The sequence below is a fragment of the Sturnira hondurensis genome, unplaced genomic scaffold (genome assembly GCF_014824575.4).
Source record: "Sturnira hondurensis isolate 20B ecotype Veracruz unplaced genomic scaffold, ASM1482457v3 Scaffold0016535, whole genome shotgun sequence".
NCBI lineage: Eukaryota > Metazoa > Chordata > Mammalia > Chiroptera > Phyllostomidae > Sturnira > Sturnira hondurensis.
This window is the reverse complement of record NW_028089166.1, coordinates 1,300,112-1,327,028: the sequence shown is the minus strand read 5'-3', so window position 1 is coordinate 1,327,028 and position 26,917 is coordinate 1,300,112.

The following is a 26,917-nucleotide window of genomic DNA, read 5'->3' as shown; positions in this document are numbered from 1 at the left end:
TAGCAATTTCAGTAAAGTATGTTGAGATAGAGATAGATAAATGTAGTAATGGGACATAATAGAAATTTACTCACAGAAATATCCTGACACAGTTGTGGCAAGTTGATATACAGCACACAAAGATTTAAAATTCAGCTGGAAAGTGATACACCAGACACAAATGATGCAGAAACAAGTAGTTTCTATCAAATATAATTGTACATAGACCTCAGTGTCACTAAAAGTATGTAATTGCTAGCTACACTTATCATTATTTTTATAAACATATAAAGAGCTTCTCAAAAACCATAGGAAACATAAGCTAGCAAGCACCAGATTAAAAGTAGGAAAAGAATACACCCATGCTGTTGCAAAAGGTAGGAGCTCCTTCTTTCTTTCTATGGCATGGAATTCCATTGTGTAAATGTACCATAGTTTTTTGATCCATTCATTTACTGATGGCACGTAGGTTGCTTCCAACAGCATGGATGGAACTGGAAAGCATTATGCTGAGTGAAATAAGCCAGGTGTTGAAGGACAAATACCATATGATCTCACCTTTAACAGGAAGCTAAATAACAAAACAAACAAGCAAGCAAGATATAACCAAAGTCACTGAAATAGAGAACAGGCTGACAGTGACCAGAGGGGAGAGGGGAGGGAATTTCAGGGGCAATAGGGGAGGGATTTAGAGGAACGTATATAAAGGATGCATGGACAACAACTGAGAAGGGTGGAAATGGGAGGGAGGGGGGAGCACAGGGAGTGGGATGGGATGGGAGTAATAGACAGAAAACTGTACTTGAATAAAAATTAAATAAATTTTAAAAAAAGAATACAAATAGCAGTTTGAAGAAAGAAAAACAGAATGGCCAATAAATGCTCTAATCTCACCAGGAGTCAAAAACAAATGAGATGTCATTCATTTCCACTAACAAAAATTAAAACAACTGTTAGCAAAAATGAGGTATAATGGAAATTTTATTTTTTACTGGTGGGAATAAAAATTAATTCATCCACTTTCAAATGTTGTTTAGCAAAAGCTTAGTAAATTGAAAATACACCCTGGCCTGTGTGGTTCAGAGGGTTGAGCACAAGACTGTGAAGCAAAGGGTCGCTGGCTTGATTCCCCATCAGGGGAATCAAATATAAGCAAATTTGCAAATATAGAATCCATAAATAAAGAGGTTTGGCTGACTGCATCTACAGTAAAATTCTGTCTCCAGTGAATGGATAGGTGTAGTGAAAATAGTTTATACTTTTCAAGTTCCTATATGTAACTATAAACTTTCTGTTCTAGAGAACCTGTGAATCAGACAAGTAAAAATGTAATCAGTTTTTTTCAGTCTTCTTTGTGAGAGTTGGAGAAATTTTACATAATAATGAATACAGACCAATTCTAATGCACCTAGAAAGACATGTCCACTGGCTGGTGTGGCTCAGTGGATTGAATGCTGGCCTGAGAACTAAAGGGTCCCGAGTGCCATTCCCATGCCTAGGGCACACGCCTAGGTTGCAGGTCAGATCTCCAGTGTGTGGGGGGCGGGCATGAGAGGCAACCACACATTGATGTTTCTCTCCCTCTCTTACTCCCTTCCTCTCTCTAAAAAATAAATAAATATAATCTTTAAAAGTGAAAAAAAATAAGAATGACTGAAAAGAAAATACACTGATTCTATAAACTAGTAATTTCATTACTAGTAAATGTCATGCATATCTCATACAAATTATATATTGTGACATTTTAGTAGAATTAATCAAAATATTATCTAAAATGTAAGTTGAGCCCTGGCTGGTGTGGCTCAGTGGGTTGAGAACAAGACTGAGAAGCAAAGGGTCACAGGTTTGATTCCCCATCAGGGCACATGCCTGGGTTGCAGGCCAGGTATTCAGTAGGGGGCACATGAGAGGCAATCACACATTAATTTTTCTCTCCTTTCCTTTTTCTCTTCTCCTCTCTCTAAAAATAAATAAATAAAATCTTTTAAAAATTAAAAAAAATGAAAGTTGATAAGTGACATTATATTCATAAAACAATATCAAAATCAATTAACTAAATGGATAATGGATAAATCTTTAGCTTAATTCGAAAAGATCAGAAAGATTTTTACAAAATAAATAAGTCTAAAGTGCATCATTTGTGAAAACATCAGAAAGATACAATGTCATGCTTCTTACATAGAAATTTAAAACATGTACACATTAGTGTTATATATTTTATAAACAATGCAAATAAATAATAAATCCAAATGGTGAACATCAAATCTAGAAAAATATGTACTCCTGAAATGGAAGAAAAGGCACAAGATAAGAAAATATAAAGAGGATTATTGAATTTTTAAAGTCACAATTATTTGAAATAAAAAGTGAATCTCAATCAAGAAGGTCAAAAGATTCAACCAGCAATATGAGAAGAAACATGGGCATTTTTTTCTTTTTTTGTTGTTATTTAATTACAATTTTCTCCATTTTTACCCCCCAGGTTCCCACCTCTGACCCTCGAACCCATCCCTTTTGGTTTTGTCCATGTGTCCTTCATACATGTGCCTTAGCTCCCCCTATTATTCCTCTCCCTTCTCCTCTCTGGTTACTGTCAGATTTCTTATATTATTCTTTAACATTTGATGTATTGTTAAAATATGTCAAATAATTTAAAAATAAATTTGATAAATGTAAAGAGATAACGTAAGTTTTAACTTGACAGGTTTCAGATATTTGGTAAGAGTGAAATTCAAGTAAGGTCAAAGAGATCTGGAGAATGGGATAATCACCATGTCATAAATAAAAAGAGAGGATAAAGAAGTGAAAAATTATTGGAGAAAATAATGAATTCCATTTGCCAGGAAAAGGTTTCAGGTACTTCAAACATCTATAGTTAGTGATACACCCTAGGAGTTGGATATAGGACTTGGATGCAGAGACTGAAAAGATATGGAAATCAACTTTGGGAACATAATCCTGTAGAAGTGATAACTGAAACTATACAATTGTATGAGATTAGCATTGGGAGGAGAGCAATTGGGAAGAAGCAAAAGACTTTGGAATTGTTCATTTGCATGTGGCAACCCCAAATTGTTAACAGGATTAGACCATAAAGACAGGAATCAACAAACAGGCATTACCAAGATTGAATTAAAGGAGTGTGACAACAAGGCGTAAACTTGAGGGAGTGCTGGAAGCTTGGTTGAGGAAAAATCAGGGGAGGACGAGGATTCAAGGACATCAAAAAGGAGATATTCCTGATTACATGCTATTACTTTGTCTAGTAATTTTATTTGTGAGACTCCTAACTATTTCTTCTTTCATAAATTAAGTCAGCAAGTAAAGTTTTGAAGTCCAGGTAGACACTGACCACTTTATAACAACGCAATATGATGAAAGGCTTACTCAGTTACTCTGACACATTCACGCTTAAATGCAATTTGTTCAGAGTAAAACTAAAGAAATTTCATTAAAAAACATATGACTTCATGTAATGAGAGCACAGCAGCTACTTGGTAAAGATATTCTGTGGTTTTGGCATAGGATGGCATAGTATTTTTTTCTAGTCTAACTTCAGTCTTTACTTGAAATACTGCTTCCTAGTTTCTTTTCTACTAAGTTAAATATCTCTGACATAACTTTGTAGTAGTAGTTGGTCACATCAGTTCTTATGGCTTAGTATTAGTGTGATGACATTTTTACTGTTTATTCTAAAAATAACATTTACTAAGATAGATAATCAGTTCTGGCAGTAAAATACTTTTGGATATAAATAAAGCAGTTCTTAAAATTTAACCATTTTTAAAAGTAATCGAAAATTGTTTAGCCCTCAATTTTTATATTCATATTTCCTGAAATAAAAGCCTCTGAGAAAAGATATGCAGACTTTTGTTCTGCCAATATGGAAAATTTTTTCTGAATATACCCCAGCTCTCAAACAGCAAATGTCCTTGACAAAACACAGAAAATTTCCTATGAAATGTACACCTGAATATATTTAAAAAACAGGAAATAAAATAACAGGATTTAATGTAGTTTGAAACTTTATTTTTTATTTGTTTATCTTCAGAGAGAAGGCTAGGGAGGGATAGGGAGAGAAATATCGATGTGTGGTTGCCTCTCACACAGCCCTACTGGGGACCTGGCCCACAACCTAAGCATGTGCCCTGACTGGGAATTGAACCAGCAACCCTTTGGTTTGCAGGCCGACACTCAATCTACTGAGCCACACCAGCCAGGGCTAGATTTTAATATATTGAAAGTTCAAAATCATTGAACTTTGATAAACTAGTGCTGAAAACTTGGTGGGTGTGAAGTCTTTGGATCATTTCAGAAACCTGAAGATTTTAATTTTAAATGTGGTCCAGGGCCCTGACAGTCTTTGGTATAGCCTGAGTGGGAAACTGGCACACAGATTCCCTCATAGAATATCTAGAAATTTAACAATGACAACATAACAATAGCTGCATTTAAAAGGTCAAAAATATATTTAAATAGCAGATAATAAAGAGGACAAAATGGCATCAAAAGAAAAGATAGGTTAAGAGGTGATATAATGAGTCTAACATAGTTTCTGAGGTTATAAAAGAAATGAGTGATGATGGACATGAAGCAGGATAAATACAAAAAGTTCCACCCACACCTAATTAGACTCTTTATAATGAAATTTCAAAACACCAAATACATAAAGGACATATAAAAGCATACACAAATACCTTATTCAAATTTTCTTAGTTTTTACCTAATGCCCTTTTTCTGTTTTAGCTACCACATTACATTTTTAAATTAAATTTATTGGGATGGCATTGGCTAATGAGTTCATACATGTTTCAAGTATATAGTTCTAAGATATGTTATCTGCATACTGCATTGTACAGCACTAAGAAAATCTGAATAAAATGTAGACTTTAGTGAATAATAATGCATCAGTATCAGTTTATTAATTTTAATGCAGATGTGATGGTAAGATGTTAACCATGAGGGAGACTGGATAGAGGGTATACGAGAACTCCCTATATATGTTTTCTATTTTTCTGTAAGTGTAAAATTTTTCTGAAAAATAAAATCCATTTAAAAATAGCAAACAAAAATGATTATGGATTATAGGCTAGATGTAAATAAAAGGTATCATAGTTCACAGAGAAATTAGTATGAATATTAATTTGTCTTATAAATAGCAAAAGTATTTAATTCTCTGAAAAGTTTTTCAACTGACTCACTTAAAAAGTTTAATTACCTAAGAATAATCTACTCAGTTTGAAAAAATAATAATTGATAGCATATTTTGACATTGCAATACACACTTTACATCTATCAAAAAATTCAAAAAAGAAAAATAAAAAGGTGACCAATAGAAGAATGGCAACATATTTTCAAAGGAATTAGAAAAATAATTGAATTAGTAGAACTAAAATAGAAAGTGAAAAGGTACTACAAAAGATAAAAAACATAAACTAACATGGTAAAACTAACTCAAAATAATAATTGATAATGAAAATATTATATACATAATTTTCCATTCAACCTTTATCATATGGAAATATAAACCAACACGTAAACATGCATGTTTATTTAGAAAGGGGAATTGCAATTACTAATAAATATAGAGCTATATTACCTTCGTAAATTTATTTGAGAAAATATATTTTATCCAAAAATAAATAAAGACAAAAAAAGAATACTGAATAAAATAGTACACATATTTCAAATACAGGTTAACTTAACAATATATGCAAAGTATGAATGGCATAACCATAAGTAGGGTTAAAACATCATTAGAGTGGAAGACTTTATTATCATGTTCCAATATATGATAAAATTGACAAAAAATAGTAATGACATAGATAATCTTAAAATCATAGTGAACAATATTGATCTAATGGGCATATATAAAATGTCACAAAGCCAGTATAAATGCAGAAAATGCACTACTTTCTGACTTGTATTTGACATTTACTATCAACTTTATAACCAGTTTCAAAAAGTGTTTTGAAAAATCAGTGTCATTTAGATTAAGATTAACAAAAGAAAATTAACGTGAATAGTTAAATACAATTTAGACATTTTAAACATTCTTCTAATAATAGGGTCAAAAAATCACACTGGAATTTTGGGATACTAAACACGTATTTGAAGAAAATCTATAGGCAGTTTATGAAGCATTAGAAAAAGGAATTACAGAAATATTTGTGATAATCACGTATCTCAAGGTGTAAACAAAGAACAGAAAAACACACTATAAAAGTAGAAGGTTTTATAGCACTAAAGACAATAAATAAATATTAGAAAAATCAAACTGAGTTGAAAAATGTATCAGGTGAACAGCTTCATCTTTGAGATATGTAAACCTGTAAATAAACACATTAACTAAGCAAAGGACACAAAACTAGGTAGTTGTTTACTCAAGATAAAAACACTGAGCAAACCAAAAAGAGAAATCACTTAAGTTGCTGAAGGATCAGTTAAAATATATAGCTAAATAAATATACAATAAAAATTGAAATTTTCTCCTTAAGAAATGTGAGAATAGTCACCGGCATTGATTCTATACAGCAATGTTCAAGTGCTGATAACTGCTAGAAAAAATATATAAAAATATTTTTTGGAAAAACCCACATTATTTATTACTAACAACTCAGAAATCTCAGTGTGCTCTCCTCATGGCCTTACATACTCTGTTGCTATTATGATGCCTTTTTAAATTATATAAGAATGTTGTTAATTTCTGAAGTGTTGTATTTTCCATCAACTCTGTCATAGTTTTCTGTATCTCTTGAGAGTTCTAAGTAGACAGTGTTAATCACAGAAAAGTATAAAGATACTCTCTTCAAAATATTCTATTAGGTTTTTCTTGAAAATAAGAATCTTTCTGTGAAGATTATTCTATAGCATACCTAGAAGAGTTTGTCAAGAGGAAACTTCACATTGCTGAAGAACATTCAATAGCGAGCTGTTTCAGAAAACTGTAATTGACCCTCATTACTTATTTTAATAGTTTTCCTTGGCTAAGCAGGAATATCCCTGAAAATAAGGGAATATATTTCTGAAGTCCCTTGTAAAATAGGTGGTTAAAACCTGTTCAATGGAAAATGCCATGTAAGTGATAGTAGTGTCTATTTTCCCAAGTAAATGTCCTTAAGGACAAAAAGTATGGCTTTCCTCCTTTGTTTCCTTCTCTGTGGCTGGAATTTGGATTCAGTGGCTGGAGCTAAACCATGAAGCAGAAACCAGGAATCGGGTACTGCAGAACAAGGTGGTGAGACCACAGGTCCAGATGCTCATGCAGCTGATTTGCTAGTCTTGGCCCATCCACTATACATCTGTGTGTGAAAGAAATAAATGTGTACTTTGTTTAATCTACATTCACTGTGGAAGCTTTCCTTTTACTTGTAGCTAAACTATATTAGATATAGGTGACATAACTTGTAAGATATCAAGAACTATTATAAAACAATTATAAGGAAGACAGCCTAGTTAGTGCTAAAATAGAAATAAGTAAATTTGCTAATGTATATCTGAATAAAATAGCTTCTTAAAATAACCTCCAATAAAACCAGAAAATGTATATGTTTAAGCAGTCACACTGCGTATCAGTGGAGAACAGCATTCCCAGTATCACCCCTTTCATTTGCAAACTGTGTTACTAATGTATTTAGACACCAAAACAAATAGCAAACTGGAAGGTGAAATTATTTATTAGAGACCTTAAAGATATAAAGAATGTTTAAGTGGGAAGTCTACAAGTTCAAAGGCAACAGTATTTACTCCTGTTTTTCCATCATTCCCGTTTAGATTTTTAGAGAAGTCCATTTCTCTCACAGGAGCATTATACCTTCTACAATATCGATTTGTTTATCTATTACTTATTAGCACTATATTTTGTACAAAACATCAACACTCAATAAATATTTGTAAAATAGGGTAGTTTTCTTTAAATATTAAAGTTCAATAATTGTTTAAAAGGTTCTATTATTATATCCTGTATGCATCAGCCTTGTTATGCTTGTTGACTTGATTAGTGTGAACTGTCCTTAAGAGATGAATTCTTTGTTCCTGAGTCTTGAAGCACAAGGTGCTGGCTCTGAATTTTAGGAGATGCACCGAGGTAGGGTGGAATATCCTGCAAAGCCTCATTTGGGACAGCTTCCTAGCCTTTTCCTCCTTCAGTCATATATCTCCGGATAAACACTTATAATGTACTAAGCGCCATGCTGATCTCAAATTTCAATTCTGTTTTCAAAGAATAGTAAAGATAAGATGAGGGAGGAACTTTCTATTCCTTCCAAATCCCTGCAGAAGTTGATATTACAGAAAAGCATAAGCCAAGTGCCAAAATTCTTGACGAATGCAGGGGACATTCTAAGACATTTGCAGACAAGTATATTGACAGACAGTGGATAGAATTTAATATACTATTATAATGATGGATAACTGCAATAAAAAGTTGCCACAGCCTATTTATTTTCATACGTATTTATAAAACATTTTATCAAAATTGGAAATAAATGATAGACTATAAAATAGTTTGTAACTTCAAAAAATGAAATTGTTAGTAAAACTATTTTTTAAATTTCCTCTAATTATATTTAATCATACAGATTATAAAAATAAAATTGAAATGTATAATTCTAACAACTAAAAGTATTTGAAAAGAAATTAGAGTTGAAATATAATTTCTTATAGCTAACTACTGGGTGTCACCAATATTGGGTTTCCTTATTCTGTAGACATGGAGTCCATCTGTTCATCCATATATTATGTTTTCAGCCTTTTGTAGCTATATAGAGCTCTGAGACTAAGGTTTGGTCAACTCTATTTCTGTTGAGCTTAAGTAATAATTGCCACTTTCAAAACTTGACCTGAAAAAGTTTTGTCATGTATTCCTATAACTCTATCTCCCTTTCCACTGTCTAGATGATGGCAAGAACTAGATCACATCTTCTGATTCAAACTTGGGAGTCGAGTGTTGAGGGTACCAGAACTTGCCAACCAACCCCAGGTCCTCCACATCAGGATTGTTGGAAATCAATTTCTATTCTGCTTTTATCCACAGTACTTGTGGTCTCTTTCCTCTTTCTTGTTAACAGAAGCTTATTGTATATCCTTATTAATACATAACTCAAAGCCTATTGCTCATTATTTCCTGTGAGCTTAGGTTAACATGCCAATACATCAATCCTTAGTAATCATTAAACTTTATAGTAATGCTTTCATTTAGATCCAGAAATGTAGTCTCTAAATTTTTCCATTCACTTTTTTGAAACTTAAAACTGGAACATTGCTTTGGAATATTTCTACCTGAAAATTTTCTGTTTGTAGCTAAAATGGGCTAAAATGTAAAATGGGCTCAGTATAGCTAAAAATGGGCCATAAACTCTCATCTTGATTTCCTTAAACTGACAATATAACCAGGATGAGAAATCTCTAGTCAGCATATGACTGAAATTCTCACTATTAACCAACCACATTACTATTTGTTTATATTGGATAACCCTTAAAAAAATATGTTTCTAAAACTGTTTCCACTTCTGTTAGCAGTTCCTGTAATTTTCTTGGAAACCAAACACTGTGTTATGTATGAGAGAGCCAGGGAATTAAGAGGAGTAAAATTTCATTTCTGACAGAGCCCCAATGACTAGACCTAAAATGATTGATATTCCTTAATGAAATTCAACAACTGTGTTGTGGATGATGTCGCAAGAAATAAAAATGTTAAACAAAATATATTCTGGCCCCGTCTAATTCTTAATTTTTGAGTTAGGCTTAAGTCCTGTTATATATTATTTAAGAGCACATTACATGTATGTGAAGGTCTATACACAAACTGACTCACAAATACCTATGTACTCCCTTAAGTGTCTCATGTCAGAGGAAACCCAATCAAGTATAACACATAAAAAATTCATTATTTATATGCTGTACTTCTTATTTATACTTACAAATAAATGTTAAGTGACTTTTTTATACTATACTGTAAGGTCTACAAAGATATGGCTGGTGGTTACAAAATTTTTCTCATCTAACATGTAGTAGCTGATTAATAAATATCTGTTTTCTGACTAGTCATTATTCTCACAGTGCCTGGTTTGCTTTTTATTAACAACCACTGTGAGTGCTAAAACTTCATGTATTAATCTTTTTGTCTATTGGAACATTCAGAATTGGCTGGGGATGGGAATCATCTCTAACAAAGAACATAGTATCTTATTGTGTGTATTTGGTATTACCTCTCCTTTTAATTACTACCCTATTTCATTTACTTCTTCACCACTATACCACTTAAATTATTTAATGCAAATATTTCAATACGCTTTTTGGAATGATGCGAAGGTATACAAAAACATGAACAAAATGTAAATAGTTTTAGAAAGTCCACTCTTCGTGAACTTTGAACTCATATGAACACACAGTGGTTTCATTTCTTTTCAATCACCGGCTTCAATGAAACTATACTCTGTCACTTAATGATAACTTTGGAATACCTCATTGCCTCTCAGTCATGGTTACTGATTTTAAAAGTCCATCCTATTTCTTTGGGACTCTCTGAGTTTACTGGATTTCCTGGAAGTCTATTTCCTTTGCCAGATTAGGGAAGTTCTCCTTTATTATTTGTTCAAATAAGTTTTCCACTCGTGGCTGTTCCTCTTTACCTTCTGGTACCCCTATAAGTTGGATGTTGGAATGTTTCAAGATGTCCTGGAGGTTCTTAAGCCTCTCCTCATTTTTTTGAATTCTTGTTTCTTCATATTTTTCTGTTTGGTCATTTTTTTTTAAATATTTTATTTATTTATCTTTAGAGGGGAAGAGAAGGAGAGAGGGAGAGAAACATCAATGTACGGTTGCTTCTCGTGCATCCCCTGCTGGGAACTGACCCCTGCCAGGAACTGGCCTGCAACCTAGGCATGTGCCCTGACTGGGAACCGAACTGCAATCGTCTGGTTCGCAGGCCCGCGCTCAATCCACTGAGCTACACCAGCTAGGGCCATTTTTTTCTTCTTTCTAGTTCACTCCCTAGATTTGAGTCCCAGCTTCCTTTTCATCATTATTGGTTTCCTGTGCATTTCCCTTCATTTCAATTAGTTTAGTTTTCATTTGTTCCTCTAATTTGTGACTAAAATCAACCAATTCTGTGAGAATCCTGATCACCAGTATTTTGAACTGTGCATCCGAAAGGTTAGCCAAGATTAAAATGAAGGAGAATATCCTAGAAGCAGCAAGAGATAAGGGGACAGTCACCTACAAAGGAGTTCCCATCAGACTGTCAGCAGATTTCTCACAAGACCTTATAGGCAAGAAAGAGCTGGAAAGAAGTATTCCAAGTCATGAAATCCAAAGACTTACATCCAAGATTACTCTATCCAGTAAAGCTTTCATTTAATGGAAGGGCAGATAAAGTACTTCTCAGATAAGGTCAAATTCAAGGAGTTCATTATCACCAAGCCCTTATTATATGAAATATTAAAGGGACTTATCTAAGAAAAAGAAGATAAAAAAATATGAACAGTGAAAGAACAGCAAACTCACAGTTATTAACAACCACATCTAAAATAAAAGCAAACTAAGAGGACAGCTAGATTGGGAGCGGAAACATAGAAATGGAGATCACATGGAGGGTTAGCAACAGGGGAGTGGGAGGAGGAGAAGGGGGGAGAAGGTACAGAATAAGTAGCATAGACGGTCAAAAATAGACAGGGGGAGGTCAAGAATACTATGGGAATACAGAATTTAAAGAACTTGTGACACATGGACATAAATTAAAGGGGGAGAATGGTGGGGGAGGGGTGCGCAGGGTGGAGGGGAGTGAATGGGACAACTGTAATGGCATAATCAATAAAATACAATAAAAATTTTTTAAAATGTCCATCCTAGCACAACCTAATTCAAGATTTGATTATCTGTTTATCTCTCACTTTCCCACTTTCCCTCTCCTCAGTACTGGCATACCCCTTCTCTGAGTTCTTGGTTTGAAGAGATGATGGAGTCTCTTCTTCATTCTTTCTGTTTCCTCCTTCTCCTTCATCCCTTTCTCTTCACCGGTTTTGTAACTTTGGAAGAAGGAAGGTGTGGGAAGAAGGCAAGTATCCTTGGCTCACTGGAGCTGTTGAAATCTTCTTTTCTTTCACTACCCTGACAGTGCCTCCTAGTATTAGTATGTCTACAAGATCTTCAGCAGGTCCAGCAGGAGCCCTTCCACATTTATAGTTTTATTGAATGAGAAGTGTATTTAAATATGATCTCTTACATTGATCTCTCAGCTCCTGCTTCTGGCAGTGTGATGACAATCAAACTTGGTGGGGTCTTTGAAACCCAGCTCAAGAGCTGCTATCCACAGCATCACCCCATAACTGAAAACTTCTGTATTCCAGATATATCATCGCAGGGAGAGGGCAATTCTTATCTCTGTTCATCTTAGATTTTAGTATTGGCTCTGTAACAAACAAGGTTTTAAAAAGCATATAAATTTAAGTTTTAAGTTACATGAAAGCACTGTAAGGAAATAAAGATCCCTAAAGTGGCAAAACCTAATGCTTTTATAATAGGCTGAAAAAAGAAGGGCAACCATGGAAACAACTAAAATATATAGGGAATCCAAAGGATGATAATAATTTTACCAAGGTATGTTTATGCAGAATTCTCTTATTCTTAACTTCCCAATCGTTGTTGTAAGAACATTTCTTTTCTATTGGATAAGAAGGGCATCTTTCATGGTATGTGTGTGATTTAGGGCTGGGGTGGTGGCAATTGCATTACAAATGAATTACTGTCTGAATCCCATAACTGTCTTTCTCTCAAAGGAATGTTTTTACATGAATATTTAGTCATAAACAAGCAGGTAACTCTGTAGTTATAAATGAAATTCTTATTCCTGTCTAGCCAAATAGGATTTTATTATATGAAAAACCCTTTTTATATCCTTTTCTTATAATTATGAACATTTACATTTCATCATTTAACTGTTACAAACATTGCATCTGTGAACAGCATAGTATATGGCTCCTTGTTCTATCTTGAAGTGAGCTCAGCATTTGAGGAGCCATGAGTTTAAGCAAAGACCCATAAGATACTAAAAGTCCCGCCTAAATTTGTCCAGTTAGTAATTTGGGGGCTGAGCATATAGTCTAGATGTTTGAATAAATAGTTTTATCTATTGGTTCAAAAACAGAATTCTACCATGTTCTTCATATGGCGATATCATAAAATAATTTACAAGCATTGGATTATAAAAATGGGCACAATTCTCCATACTTGTCTTATGAAAACCCCTTTGCAATGAGATCCTGCCATTCTACCCACCCAAATAAAATCTACCCCTCCACATATTGAATCTGGGTGGACTTACAATGTGCTTTGCCAACAGAATATAATAGAATCAAAAGTACTCATGTTCTGCATCTAGTCTTTAACAGACTGCACACTGTTTCTCCTGGAACCCAGCTGAGACAGCATTTGAACAAGCTCTGACTATGCTGATAGATGATGAGAGACATATGGCTAGTTGCTCCTACTGCTCTAGCCAATACCATGCCAACCAACATACATATGAATAGGGGCATCTTAGACCTGCCTCTCTCAGCCATCCTCCACCTGGCTGGCAGCTGACCACATAGGAATAAAACAATTCAGCCAAGAACAAAACAATTCCTTTGCCAATTCCAGCCAAAATTGCCAAACCACAAAATTGTGAGTTAATTTAATGGTGGTTGTTTTAAGTCACTATATTTGGAATGGTCTATTAGGCTACAATAAATAACTAATATATCACATATTCATATTCTTTTTAAATCATTATTAATCTGCCCTAAATATTTGAGTAAGTTTTTTAGGTAAAAACTGTTTTTTAATAAATTTGGTCTAAACAAGTGTGTAGTGTAATCCTTGGCTGGATCCAAGTTTCTAATAATCACTGAGAATAACATTACTGGGATCCTAAAAGAAGAAAGAAAGGGTTATGAGGAGTGTTAGTGATATTCTGATTATGCAGGAAGATTTTGTAGAGATGTACACTGCACTAATACTGAACTAATAAGATATTTGTATTTACTTTTAAATTACTATTTAAATAATGTATATAAAACAAATATAGAAAATATTTATAACTGTTAAATTGGGATATTTGGCAATAGTATACAATTTTAAATATGTTTCATGTTTGAATTTTTCTTAATAAAAAGTTTTTTAAAGATGGGTTGTTTTTCTCTTTCTATTAAAGTTATATTTATGGCTATTAAATCCTGATCCACATAACATCTTATGAATGTCCAAACTAGAACATACTTGTAAGTTGACTCCATCTAGATTCATGTCCAAATGGTTGAATGAGAAATGACATATTCAACTTCCATTTGTTTCTGCTAGTAAAATCTCTCTATATCAAATGTCATTTGCTAATATTCAAGCAGCAGACAGGAGGAAATCAAATATATAAATCCTGTAGGTCTAATTATGTTTCTTCTTTCCCCAATCACAAATAAATAATTTTCATGATCTGATCAGATCTAATGGGCTTTACTCTCAATGCTTTTAAATCATCAAATAACTACACAAATCTACATAGAAGTTTAAAAACTTAACCAAAATATTTAACATATTGGAAAATATTGGATATATTGGAAAATTATTCTCACAATTTTGACAATGAAAGACATCCTGGCCATTTCAGAACCTAATAATGGAGTAAGTGCAAGAATTTACCAAACATTATAAATTACCATTATTGGACCTATATAAATGGGCTGTTTATTTTGTATGAGAAAGATATAACCTAAGATTATAAATCAGTGGAAATAACCTCTGAAGCATGTTTGTATTCAATAAATATAATAATTATATATAACTTAGTTAAATGAAGATAAATACAGATAATATGAAATAAGTCTATAAAATATTTACGAATCAAATAACTTGCCTTTTTCAATTCTCTATTATAATGTATACAACTTTCTGTAGCTAATGATAAATTGAAATATGTAGACTCAAAAGTGATAATTAGAAATTTTTATGGAACTATCAGAGCATAATCACTTGAGAAAATGGATAATTAATTATTGAAAATTACTTTAATTGATTAACAGTAAAAATGTGTAAAGTCTAATTTTGTTAAATTTTCTTAATCTCACTCAAGGACATTTTCTCATTGTTTTTAAAGAGAGAAGAAGGGAGAGACACATCGATGTGAGAGAAATAGCTGTTTGCCTCCCGTGTGCACCCACACCAAGGACTGAACTCCCAGCCCAGGCATGTGCCCTGACCAGGAATCAAACCTGAAACACTTTGGTTACAATATGATGCTCCAACCAACTGAGCTGCACTGGGCAGGGCTAAATTCTAACTCTCATCAGAAAATCATGTATGTTGTTGATTCAAATGAAATGTGAAAATGAAATGAAACCATGATATTTAGTTCTAGAATACAGTAGTACACAATGCATTTGTTAATTATTTCACATCAAATATCCACTACTAATATATGCGAAAAAGTATCTTTTGACTTATTTACATAAAAATCAACCTTGCTCCTATTCCATTTTTTCCATGTGACAAAATAAAATAAAATAAAGCACTTTGTACATTATTGAAATTTTCCATACAAAAGTGATAGATTTTATTTTACATAATAAAGAATTCCAGATATCTATTTATTAAAAAATTCTCAAAATCAAATCCACCAGTCACTGTGGCACACACACAAAAAGAATAGATAATTGTATCTTATTCATCATTTTTCCTCACAAGTTGAAAATATTTCCATGATCCAGTCACAGTGCCATTCCATGAGTCAGAAGAAAATAAATAGTCTGTCAATAATGACTAGAATTGTCATCAACTACACTAATCTATTGTGCTCTATTCAAGTTTCTCCTTTCCTCCCTTCAACTGTTTCCCCCGACTATGTGTTCTGTATTCTTTGTATAATTTTTGGAAACTTCTTTCTCACAGATTATCACTTAATACGCATAACCTATAAAATGAATACCATGTATCTGAAATTTTATATTATCCTCTATATTAGAGTTTAATTAAGAAAATATAAAATTGATACATTACTACATATGTAGAATGCCCCATCCTCCAGGCTACAGAAGCCCAGGTTAAGCATCAAATAACAGCAGACATCTTTCTTCTGGTAAACCTTCTTTATTGACTTTGGATGGAACACAGAACTATCAATGTTCCCTTTTCAAGCTTACCTCAAAAAGTAATTTTTAAAAAAAGTTTGATTCCTCTTTTTATATTATACTCTATATAAATTTTATGTGGATTATGTAAAAATAAAATAATATGAAGTATAAAATAAATAGATGAGAATTTTTAAAAAGGTACATATCAGGAATTATCATCCTTTAACAGGTATCCCCATAAATTGTCTCCATTCACTGCTGGGGGTGAACCAGCTCTCCTAATGAGTACGAATGCAAAATAGGCAACTGAACCAGAGAATGCTACAGTGTTCCTGCCGGTTTCCTCCATCAGAATATTTTCATTGGAAGTTTCCACCTGCTGACACTGCACTACTCCAATGGCTGTTCCCAGAACAAGTCTTGCATTAAAGCAAAGCTGGATGAATTCATCTGATGGGCTAATTTCGTCAATTCTTTTTTAACCCTCATGGTTTACTTTGTTTCAGTGCCACAGACTTCATGTACAATGATTTGTTGTCTTACTTCTCACAGATTTTTTATTTTTTAATGTTAACAAGGAACAATAAATGGAGTCAACTTTTCTGGAGAGATTTCATTTTTCATCCATGCATCCATCCATTGATCTATCCATTAATAGATCAATGGATAGATCAATGAAAGATCAATGGATAGATCAGTTCATCACAATAGACTCTGTCTATCAACCCATTCATTCCCAAGTAACTTACTGAATTTTATTCTCTCCCTGGCATATATTAAAATTCAGCAAAGACCCAACAAAATCACATTGAGGTCTNTTACTTCTCACAGATTTTTTATTTTTTAATGTTAACAAGGAACAATAAATGGAGTCAACTTTTCTGGAGAGATTTCATTTTTCATCCATGCATCCATCCATTGATCTATCCATTAATTTATCCACCTATCAGTTCATCACAATAGACTCTGTCCATCAACCCATTCATTCCCAAGTAACTTACTGAATTTTATTCTCTCCCTGGCATATATTAAAATTCAGCAAAGACCCAACAAAATCACATTGAGGTCTTCTTTGAAAATAAAACAATTATCACCTAAATTAATTGTGAAATTGAAATTTTACAATTTACAAGATGCAAATGAACACTGCACAAATTTATCTGGTTAACTATATCAAGTTATTTATTAGGAATATTGGTATAAAATCTTATTCTTTAAATATTCTTTACTCAAGCAAATATCTTCTATTTAAATACCCTTTTAAGTCACAAGATGTTTTCATAACATAATTTTATGCCACATTTCTTATGTCTCTCATCAAACGATCCAGTTAGGTTATTCATTGTTTGTAGGATTTCCTTGAACTTGGTCTCATTTTATGCTATTTTTTTCAGTTGTCCCAAAGTGCCTATGAGGATGCTAAATATTTCAACTATATTCATGGTAACAAAATAACTAAATAAAGCTAGATTTCAAACACTGTCTGTGAAATGTTATATACAAAGATTTTTCATAACACTATAAATTAATTTATATTTCATTGTTTGCTCACTCGCAATGGTTTTATTTATTTATTTATTTATTTATATTTTATTTATTTATCTTTAGAGGGGATGGAAAGGAGAGAGGGAGAGAAATATCAATGTATGGTTGCCTCTCGTGCATCCCCTGCTGGGAACTGGCCTGCGACCCAGGCACGTGCCCTGACCAGGAATTGAACCGCTATCGTCTGGTTCACAGGCTCGTGCTCAATCCACTGAGCTACACCAGTCACGGCTCACTCACAATGGTTTTAAATGGTACAATTTATAGTATATATTTTAATAATTGTACCTACAACATTATTCAGTATTGCTTCATAATTTTTTCAGTTTGTTGTATGGTCTAATTTTTACTAGGCAATTATAATCTATGCAATTCAAGATTATTCAGAGCCACTATCTTTTGGAAATTGAATGTTTGTCAATAACTCCTCCTCCATCAATCAATACTCTCCTGCCTTCCCATATTATTTTTTATCTTCTTATCAGGTGATATTTAGATTTAGGAGTAGCCTAAATTATACTGAGGAGTTTGGAGTATGTGTGGTGTGACTTTTGCTCACTGACTCCCAACCACCCTATCAGGCCTTACTGTTTTCCACCGCCCCCTCTCCATGTGCTTCCTCACTCTTCCTTGTACTCTCAGGCTATTCCTCCTTCACGCCTCCCTGTCTATCCTCAGACGTGCAAGTGACTTACTCTCCCACTTCCCTGAAGTTTCCCCTTAGTCATTTTATCATTGTGTCTTTTTCTGAACAAATTACGGACTATAATAGCAAACCCTCCCCCAGCAATCTTTCACCATAATTTATTTTGCTTCATAACAAATACTGACATCTGGTATTTTATCTATTTACTTCTCTGTTTATGGTCAGTCTTCCCCCAGGAGCTCCATGGAGGCAAAAAGCTTTAAATCTGTTCTTTGCTACATTCTTAGCACCTAGAATAGTGTCTGGCTCATAACATGTGCTCACTAAATATTGGTTAAGAATACATGAAAAAGAAAGAAATTAAAAATAAAAAGATTAGACATGAATTTTGTTTCCACTTCATCTGCTGTTTATATCCACAGTTATCACCTCTTTGTTTCTTCTTCTGTAAAACTTGCCCTCACTTTTCAGCTCCTGGACCACGTCCAACGCCCTCCCATTACTCTCTAGGGAGGCACCAGTTTGCACTGCCAATTTCCAGATCTATGCTGGACCAGGATTTCTGTAAAGTCTTGCTCTCTTTTCAGGATTAATTCTCAGATTTGATGTAGAATCTCTTCTTCATTGATGTTTTCCCTGAAATTTTGCTCCCAGGGATTTTTGTCCTTTGCAGCTTAGAGTACTAGAAAATATGAAGGCGTAAATTATCAAATGCTAATGGTTGTTGATTACATTAAGCTTAAAAAATTAAGCCAGTCATGAGTGCTTCTGCATGATTGCAGGTGTAAAAATAACTTTCTTTCTCTCTTTTTCTTATTCATTTATTTATTTATTTATAGCAACCCCCAGGGTCAATTGTCTCATTCCTACTACAGCTATAAAGGGGGACTATGGGAAACTATATGAGCTTTGATTTACTCATCTATAAAGATTGGACTTTTATGCTATCTAATCCTTAGAGCTTTTCTTAATATTAATTGGAAAATATATACAGAGCTCTTAAAACAATGCCTGGCACATAAGTATACTTATTGCTGAATAAGGATTAGTAATTACTTCAGCAATTACTAATTGCTGAATTTATTTATTTATGGAAAATTTCAGAATTTTTGTAATTCTTGTTCCTCTTGTTACCAAGGAAACATTGATCCTGAACCATATTTTTTGTGGCCTTCTTACCCACCAAACAAGCACCTGGTAGTATGTATGGGAAGTTCAATTTAAATAAACTGGGGTTGTAAGAAGCATATCTAAAGTCAACTTTCTTTCATATACATATAATTAAAATGAAAGATTGAAACACAACTATGTACATAGGCCTTTGATGTTTTTTTAGCCCCAAATTTTTAATCTACCATCTTTTCCCCACTACATTGATTCTGTAAGGGCTGGGGCCTAAATTTATCATGTAATTGAGTTATAGCTTTTCCAATGTTCAATATTATTTTCTTGGTAAAAATATATAAGCAGTTTGTAAAAACTTAAAAACACCATGATTAAAAAATTGTAAAAACACTGAAACCTCATAATAATTCTATCTCCTGATCAGTAAATTGGAAGTAGTGTCAAAGAATAAGGACACAGTTGATCCTTTTCATTTGGGAATGAAGACATTTAGGGCACCAGTGAATTTACTCCATCTAGAGAATTCTTCAGTTATTTTGGATTAAGAATATGAATAAATTGACTATTATTAAGTTCCTGTACAAAATAGAATTTTTGTTTATGTATTGTAGGCACTGTTGCTACTGAGGATTATTAATAGAGAATCTAAGTTGCAATATGTTTTCTAAAACTGGCCCTGTGTGAATACCAGAGAAGTGTGGCAAGGCATCAAGAGGCAGCAAATCTCAGTACTCCAGAAATCCTTCTAAAATCTCCACTTACTGCGAGGTTCCCCCAAACCAGCTAACGGGAGGGCCACCACTGCCTCTGCTCCAAGCCAAACAGACCTGTGTCAGAGCTGTGACAGATGTGTGCACCCGGAAGGGGTGGCATCTGCACTGTGCCCCAGCGTGTCCCTTTGAAATCCTGAGTGTGGTCTAGTGCAGGTTCTGTTATGTTTTTGTGTTGTGGCACTATGTCTACACTTGAGTACAATATTTGGAAAACTATTGTTTCCACAGCTTGCACTGATTTATGCTTCTTTCTGTTTGGAGGCCTTTGTAGTCGCTCAAACCTGAATGTCATATACAGCAATGCACTGGAGGACTGTCTACCACTACTTTAAGCCACATGCTGTTATATCATTTAAGATTGTTTTGTTAACTAGGCTTGGATTATGGTTTACAAAAGGTTATGGTTTACAAGAGATTCAAATAAATGAAGGAATTCCATCTAAAACTGCAGGCATACATGTATCTAACCTCCGCAGGACTCTCAAATTAATTTAAAAGAATTTTTTTGAGAAAGTGTGTAAAATTTATATTAACATGTTTTGGGGGGGTAGAATTTAATGAAGTACATGATTTCAAAAAATTATTTTCATCCAAAGAATAAACTACACTTCTATGTAATATTACTAAATTTTTTTTCAAATGAATTTTTTTCTTTTAAAAATGCCATGTATAAAAACAAAATGTCCAACAAATAGTGGGTTACATGAGCATCAGATCAAGTCACCTTGTGCAAACAAGGGCTGGGCCAAAGGGAGGGGCAGAAAGAGTTCCTGTGGGAACAGAACATAAAGACTTTTCATGCTTTGAAAAGAAACTGGTTTGGTCCCAAATATTGTCCAATCTCTAATCATGTCATGATTAAAGGGATTACTTTGGAAAACAGAAAAAAACAGTTACAAAAATTTTATGAGCCATTCCTTTTTGAAGTAAAGAGAAGGCATTTTCTAAAAGTTTTAAAAAATATTTTATAACTAAGAATGAATTAAGGAACCACCTAGGCTAAGTCCTCAATTGTCAAAACTCTGTTGTCATAGAATTTCCCTATGTGAAGATCACACTCTCCCAATAATCCCTGATCAATCCAGGGAGTAACATAAAATCAGTCACTTTACTGTTGTGATTGACTTTGCTTAAGTGTTATTTTAATGAACCAGGAGAACCAGCCCATAACTACCAATGCTTACCGTACAACGGTGACTATTTGGCCAGGCCTTGCAGTTCTGCAAGAGGGTTCTAAATGCAGGAAAAGGTTTCATGAACAAATTCAGAGATTTGCTCTTCTATTCAGTTAAATCACCAGCTTTTATTTTTTAAGATTTTATATATTTAATATTAGAAAGAGGGGAAGGGAGGGAGAAAGACAGGTAAAGAGACATTGATGTGAAAGAGAAACATAGGTTGGTTGCTTCTCATACAGGCTCGGACTGGGGACCAAACCCACAACCCAGGCACGTGCCCTGACTAGGGAATCAAACTGGAGCCTTTTGCTTTGTGGGACCATGCCCAACCAACTGAGCCATACCAGTCAGGGCTAAATCATCAGTTTTTAATTTTAACTTTCCAAATATATTTATTTTTACATAGCTGATTATTTTATTACACATCAAAATAGATTACTATTTTATGATCACAGTTTTTATTATGTATGAGGCATATAGCAGATGATTAGTAAGTAAGTTCTGATTGAACAAAATCAGGTGCATGTAATTCAGGAGAATTAAAATAAAATGTTACCTGGTAGGCAATTTATTATGATCTCATAATTTATCCTATTGTAAGGTTACATTCAAAGTACTGTGTTCAAAGCAAACTGCCTTCCAACTCAGTTTACTGAATTGGGATAAATGCTATTCATGAAAACAGTAGAATAGTTTGGATAGTCTTGACAGAAAGTCATAAAAACATTATGCATCAGCAAATAGCAAGCAGCCAATATGTGAATTTCAGTTCTTGTTCTAACTTTAGATTATCAAGATATTTCATATTCAGCTTTGTTCTTATGTAGTCACTGAAGATGTGAACATTTTAATTCATTACTTTTTAAAAAGGTGAATTTATTGTTAGTGTATTAATGTGTGAATTGGCATGTGTAAAGTAACATAAAAGTAATTACTACCAAATACATAATGGTATACTTAAAATGTTAAAATCCCTAAAATTAAAAACCCTTTAAAAAATCTGTGTTAAAACATTCCAACCATAAAAGCCAGTAAAGTCTTTTAAGAAATGCAATCTTCTGTAATTGAAGGATCAGAAACAATCAGACAAGCTTGAAATTGCCTTTACTTAATAACCCTTTGGTCTTAATTTGATCTTAATGCCTTCTACCTTTCCCATTAATTGGGTGGAGGTTGTTCCTATGTTTGAAAAGAATGAAGCTTCATTTTTATGTTTTTTTCAATAAAGATTTTAATCCTCTTATCTCCAGGTAGATAAATAAATCTCCCTACTCTGAAATTTGTTTGATTAACAAACAAATTTAATTTCTCTGAAATGTTTATTTTATTTGAAAAGAAACAAAGTGGTTTGATTATAAGCATATACTATTTATTTCTCAATATTTTCAGATTTTCTATAATAAATATATATTATTTTCATAATTGAAAGTTAACTCAAACTGCTCTAAAAATAAAGGTTTTTTAAAAGGTCAACCCTAGAGCAAGGAATATAAAGGAAAGAATAAACAAATGGGATCTCATCAAAATAAAAAGCTTCTATGTGGCTAAAGAAAGCAGCATTAAAATAAAAAGACAACCAAGTGTTTGGGAAAACATATTTGCCAATGATACCTCAGACAAAGGTTTAAGCTCCAAAATATACAAAGAACTCACACGACTTCACTCTAAGAAGACAACTAACCCAAATAAAAAATGGGGAAAAAACTTGAACAGACACTTCTCCAAGGAGGGCATACAGAGGATCCAGAGACACATGAAAAGATGCTCAATATCGCTAGCTCTCAGAGATGCAAATTAAAACCACAATGAGATATCACTTTACACCTGTCAGAATGTCTATCATAAACAAAGCAATCAACAATGAATGCTGGAGAGGGTGTGGGGAAAAGGGGACTCTGGTCCACTGTTGGTGGGATTGCAGACTGGTACAACCATTATGGAAAACAGTATGGAATTTTCTAAGAAAACTAAAATTGGACCTGCCTTTTGACCCAGCAATTCCTCTGCTGGGATTGTATCCTAAGAACCCTAAAACACCAATCCCAAAGAACATATGTACCCCGATGTTCATAGCAGCACAATTTACAATAGCCAAGAACTGGAAGCAACCTAGGTGCCCATCAGTAAATGAATGGATCAAAAAACTATGGTACATTTACACAATGGAATTCCATCTATACTGCAGAAAGAAAGAAGGAACTACTACCCTTTGCAACATCATGGATGGAACTGGGAAGCATTATGCTGAGTGAAATAAGCCAGGTGTTGAAGGACAAATATCATATGGTCTCACCTTTAACAGGAAGCTAAACAACAAAACAAACAAGCAAGCAAAATACAACCAAAGACACTGAAATAGAGAACAGGCTGACAGGGACCAGCGGGGAGAGGGGAGGGAATTTCAGGGGAAATAGGGGAGGGATTTAGAGGAACAAATATAAGGGATACATGGACAATAACTAAGAAGGATGAAATGGGAGGGAGGGGGGAGCACGGGGGGGATGGGATGGGAGTAATAGACAGAAAACTGTACTTGAAAAATAATTAAATAAATTTTAAAAAAAGGTCAACCCAATTTTAAATTGAAACTATAAAAGAACTTAGTGTAGTATTGAACTCTGGCCACAATAAATGATTCTGTATGACCCAAGAGAAGGGAATTGACTTTCTGCTCTAACAATGATTAAAGTCTCTGAACACCAATTTTTTTAACAAAAATGTATAGATTGTCCTGGGTGGTCATGTATCCCTTCTATCTATAATATTCTTTGTAAGTTGAGGTAATGCTCAATAAGTTGGCCAAATGCTCAATATAGAACACTTATTTTCTGACTAAAGGCTAATACACAGTATTTTATTTTATTATTAGTTGAGTATAAATGCTAATGCATTATCACAAAATCAAAATATTTGTAAATCCTATCTTTAGTACTCATACTTGAACAACAATAAAAAAAGTGTAAAAAGAGAAGAAAATACTCCTATCTTTGGTAGATGCCAATACCACAATAATGAAGAATTTAAAAAGAGGAAGAATAGTGGTTTGAAGAACAGTCCTTATGTTATTGATAATTATGTATATAATTATGTATCTATATCAGTACTTATGTTATTGATAATTTATATATATATATATGTATTTCACCATCTAATATTTTTATTCTGTTTGGATGTCCTAATGCCACTGTATGTGATGAGATGTGAAAACATACTTATGTGTAATATCCAATTATATGAAGAAAATATTTGTAAATTGAGGATGAGACGATAATACTAATGTGCCTTCACATGCTTCTGTCCTGAATGTGACTGGCTAACCCTTAACCCTAGGAGGAGGCTGTGTAACAGGTGGAGTGGAAAGTATCAATTGAGCTGCCTCAACTGAGTAGCCCTATCAGCAGGCATTCTGGTGGCCAAAAATATTTGGATGATTACCAAAAAAAGTTTGTTTAAGCAACTGATTTATTATATAATAAAACACACTAATGTAAAGAAATCTACCCCCAAATTCCTATATTTGACTTTTAAAAGGATACATCTAAAAGGTATTATAAAGGACAATATTATATAATTTTTACTATTGTATTTTATTTTATTTTTTTTAAGATTTTATTTATTTACTTATTTATCTTTAGAGGGGAAGGAGAGGGAGAGAAACATCAATGTATGGTTGCCTTTCGTGCATCCCCTGCTGGGAGTAGGCCAGCAGGGAACCAGCCTGCAACCCAGGCATGTACCCTGACTGGGAATCGAACCACGATCCTCTGGTTTGCAGGCCCGCACTCAATCCACTGAGCTATACCAGCCAGGTCTAATTTTTACTATTGTATTTTATAACACGGATATTCACCTATCATTTTAACTATATATGCTACAACTGTTCTAATCTTTATAAGAGATTAAAAATAGTTAGAGGTTATTTTGTATAAAGGAAGTCTGTAATAGAGCAAATTATATGAACAAGTATGCTTGTCACCATGCTGCAAAATAGAATGTAATCATCTCCATAGTAGAAATATGAAGAGGGATTCCTTTTTTATGTATGTTCCTTCACACTTACACACACATTCCTTCTGTAACAATAAAGACTATAAAACTAATAGAACTGAAACTAAAATATGTTTTGGGATTTTCATGTTAAACGTGTTAGATTAAATATGTTAAATTAGTGCTACTTCCTCCTAACACTAAATGTCCTTTAACTACATCTTTAAAGAATATACTCACAAGATAAATAGAATAGAAGTATAGATGCAGTAGCTGAAACATACTAGGAAATTTTGCAGGACAGCAATTTGATTGGCACATGAACAGGTTAAATTCTAGGTAATAAGACTGCAAATGCCCCTGAGTAGCAAGTTAGATCATCCAAGTAATTACTAATTCAGAGAAGCTTTAGGTACTAGTGAACATAGGTTACAAAAGAGAAGGATGAATTCAGAAACAAGAGAGTTTATGAACTCAATGTAAAGACCAAGATATGAGATATACTCATATCTCATCCCACAACAAAAGTCAAATGAGAATCTGTGTTTTATACTCGGAAAAATAAAGGTGTTATTTCCTGAGGAAATTGATGTCAAGGGCTCCTTAATACTAGACTAGTGGATATAGTAGAGCACAAGTGTGTTATTGATATAAAAATAGAGATTTTGTGAAAATCTACAAGCCCCTTGTGCTAGGAAAAGATTTCCTCTGGAGAAATTGATTCAAGAGAAAAGCCCTCTAAGGGACAACATTACGTTTGTCAGTTCATTGCTTGATCACCTCCCAGAGAAGCTAAACAGAGAGAGAAAATGCCCGCATGGATATCTATTTAAATACTTTAATCTCCTTTCATTTACTTGTGAAATAGAAAAGATCAGCAAACATTCAAAGAAAGCTACTCATACAAAAAAAAAAAAAGACAAATTGATCAAAAAATAAAGAAAAAAGGGGGAAATACTGGGAAAACAATGGGAGAAGCAGATAAACACACACATTATATAATTAATATTATGGAAAATCAAATTCAATTTTAATTAGAGGGTGAAAATTTACAAATAAGTTAAAGGTTTGGAAAATAAAGATGTCCAAATGTAAAATGGGATGGGAAAAAGTGGTTAGAAAATTAAAAAATCAGAATGAGACCAGGAGACTTAATGTATAAATCCTAGGATTATCAGGGAAAATTTCACAGGAGATACAGAAGGGGAAAACTATTAAATAGTATTTTTTTAATATTAACACCTGAAAACTGTGATTTTCTAGGCTGAAATGGCTAACTGAGATTCTTGTGAAATAAATGAACACAAACAAATACACTCTCTTTCTTCCTGAGCACATGATTGTGAAATAACAAAATACCAAGTGAAATGGAAAATAGATGCAAATTTGATAAATGTTCATCTTGTAATAGGGAAATAGATAATTAAAAACTTAAATATAGATATATTGATAGCAGTATAAGTCAGTATTTTAATACATGGAAATGAAAAAATAGAATTCATTAAAAATAAAACTCAGAGTGAGAGTGTAGATATCTTTTATATAATGTGTGTCCTCTCACTTAAAACTAAAATTAAATCAGTA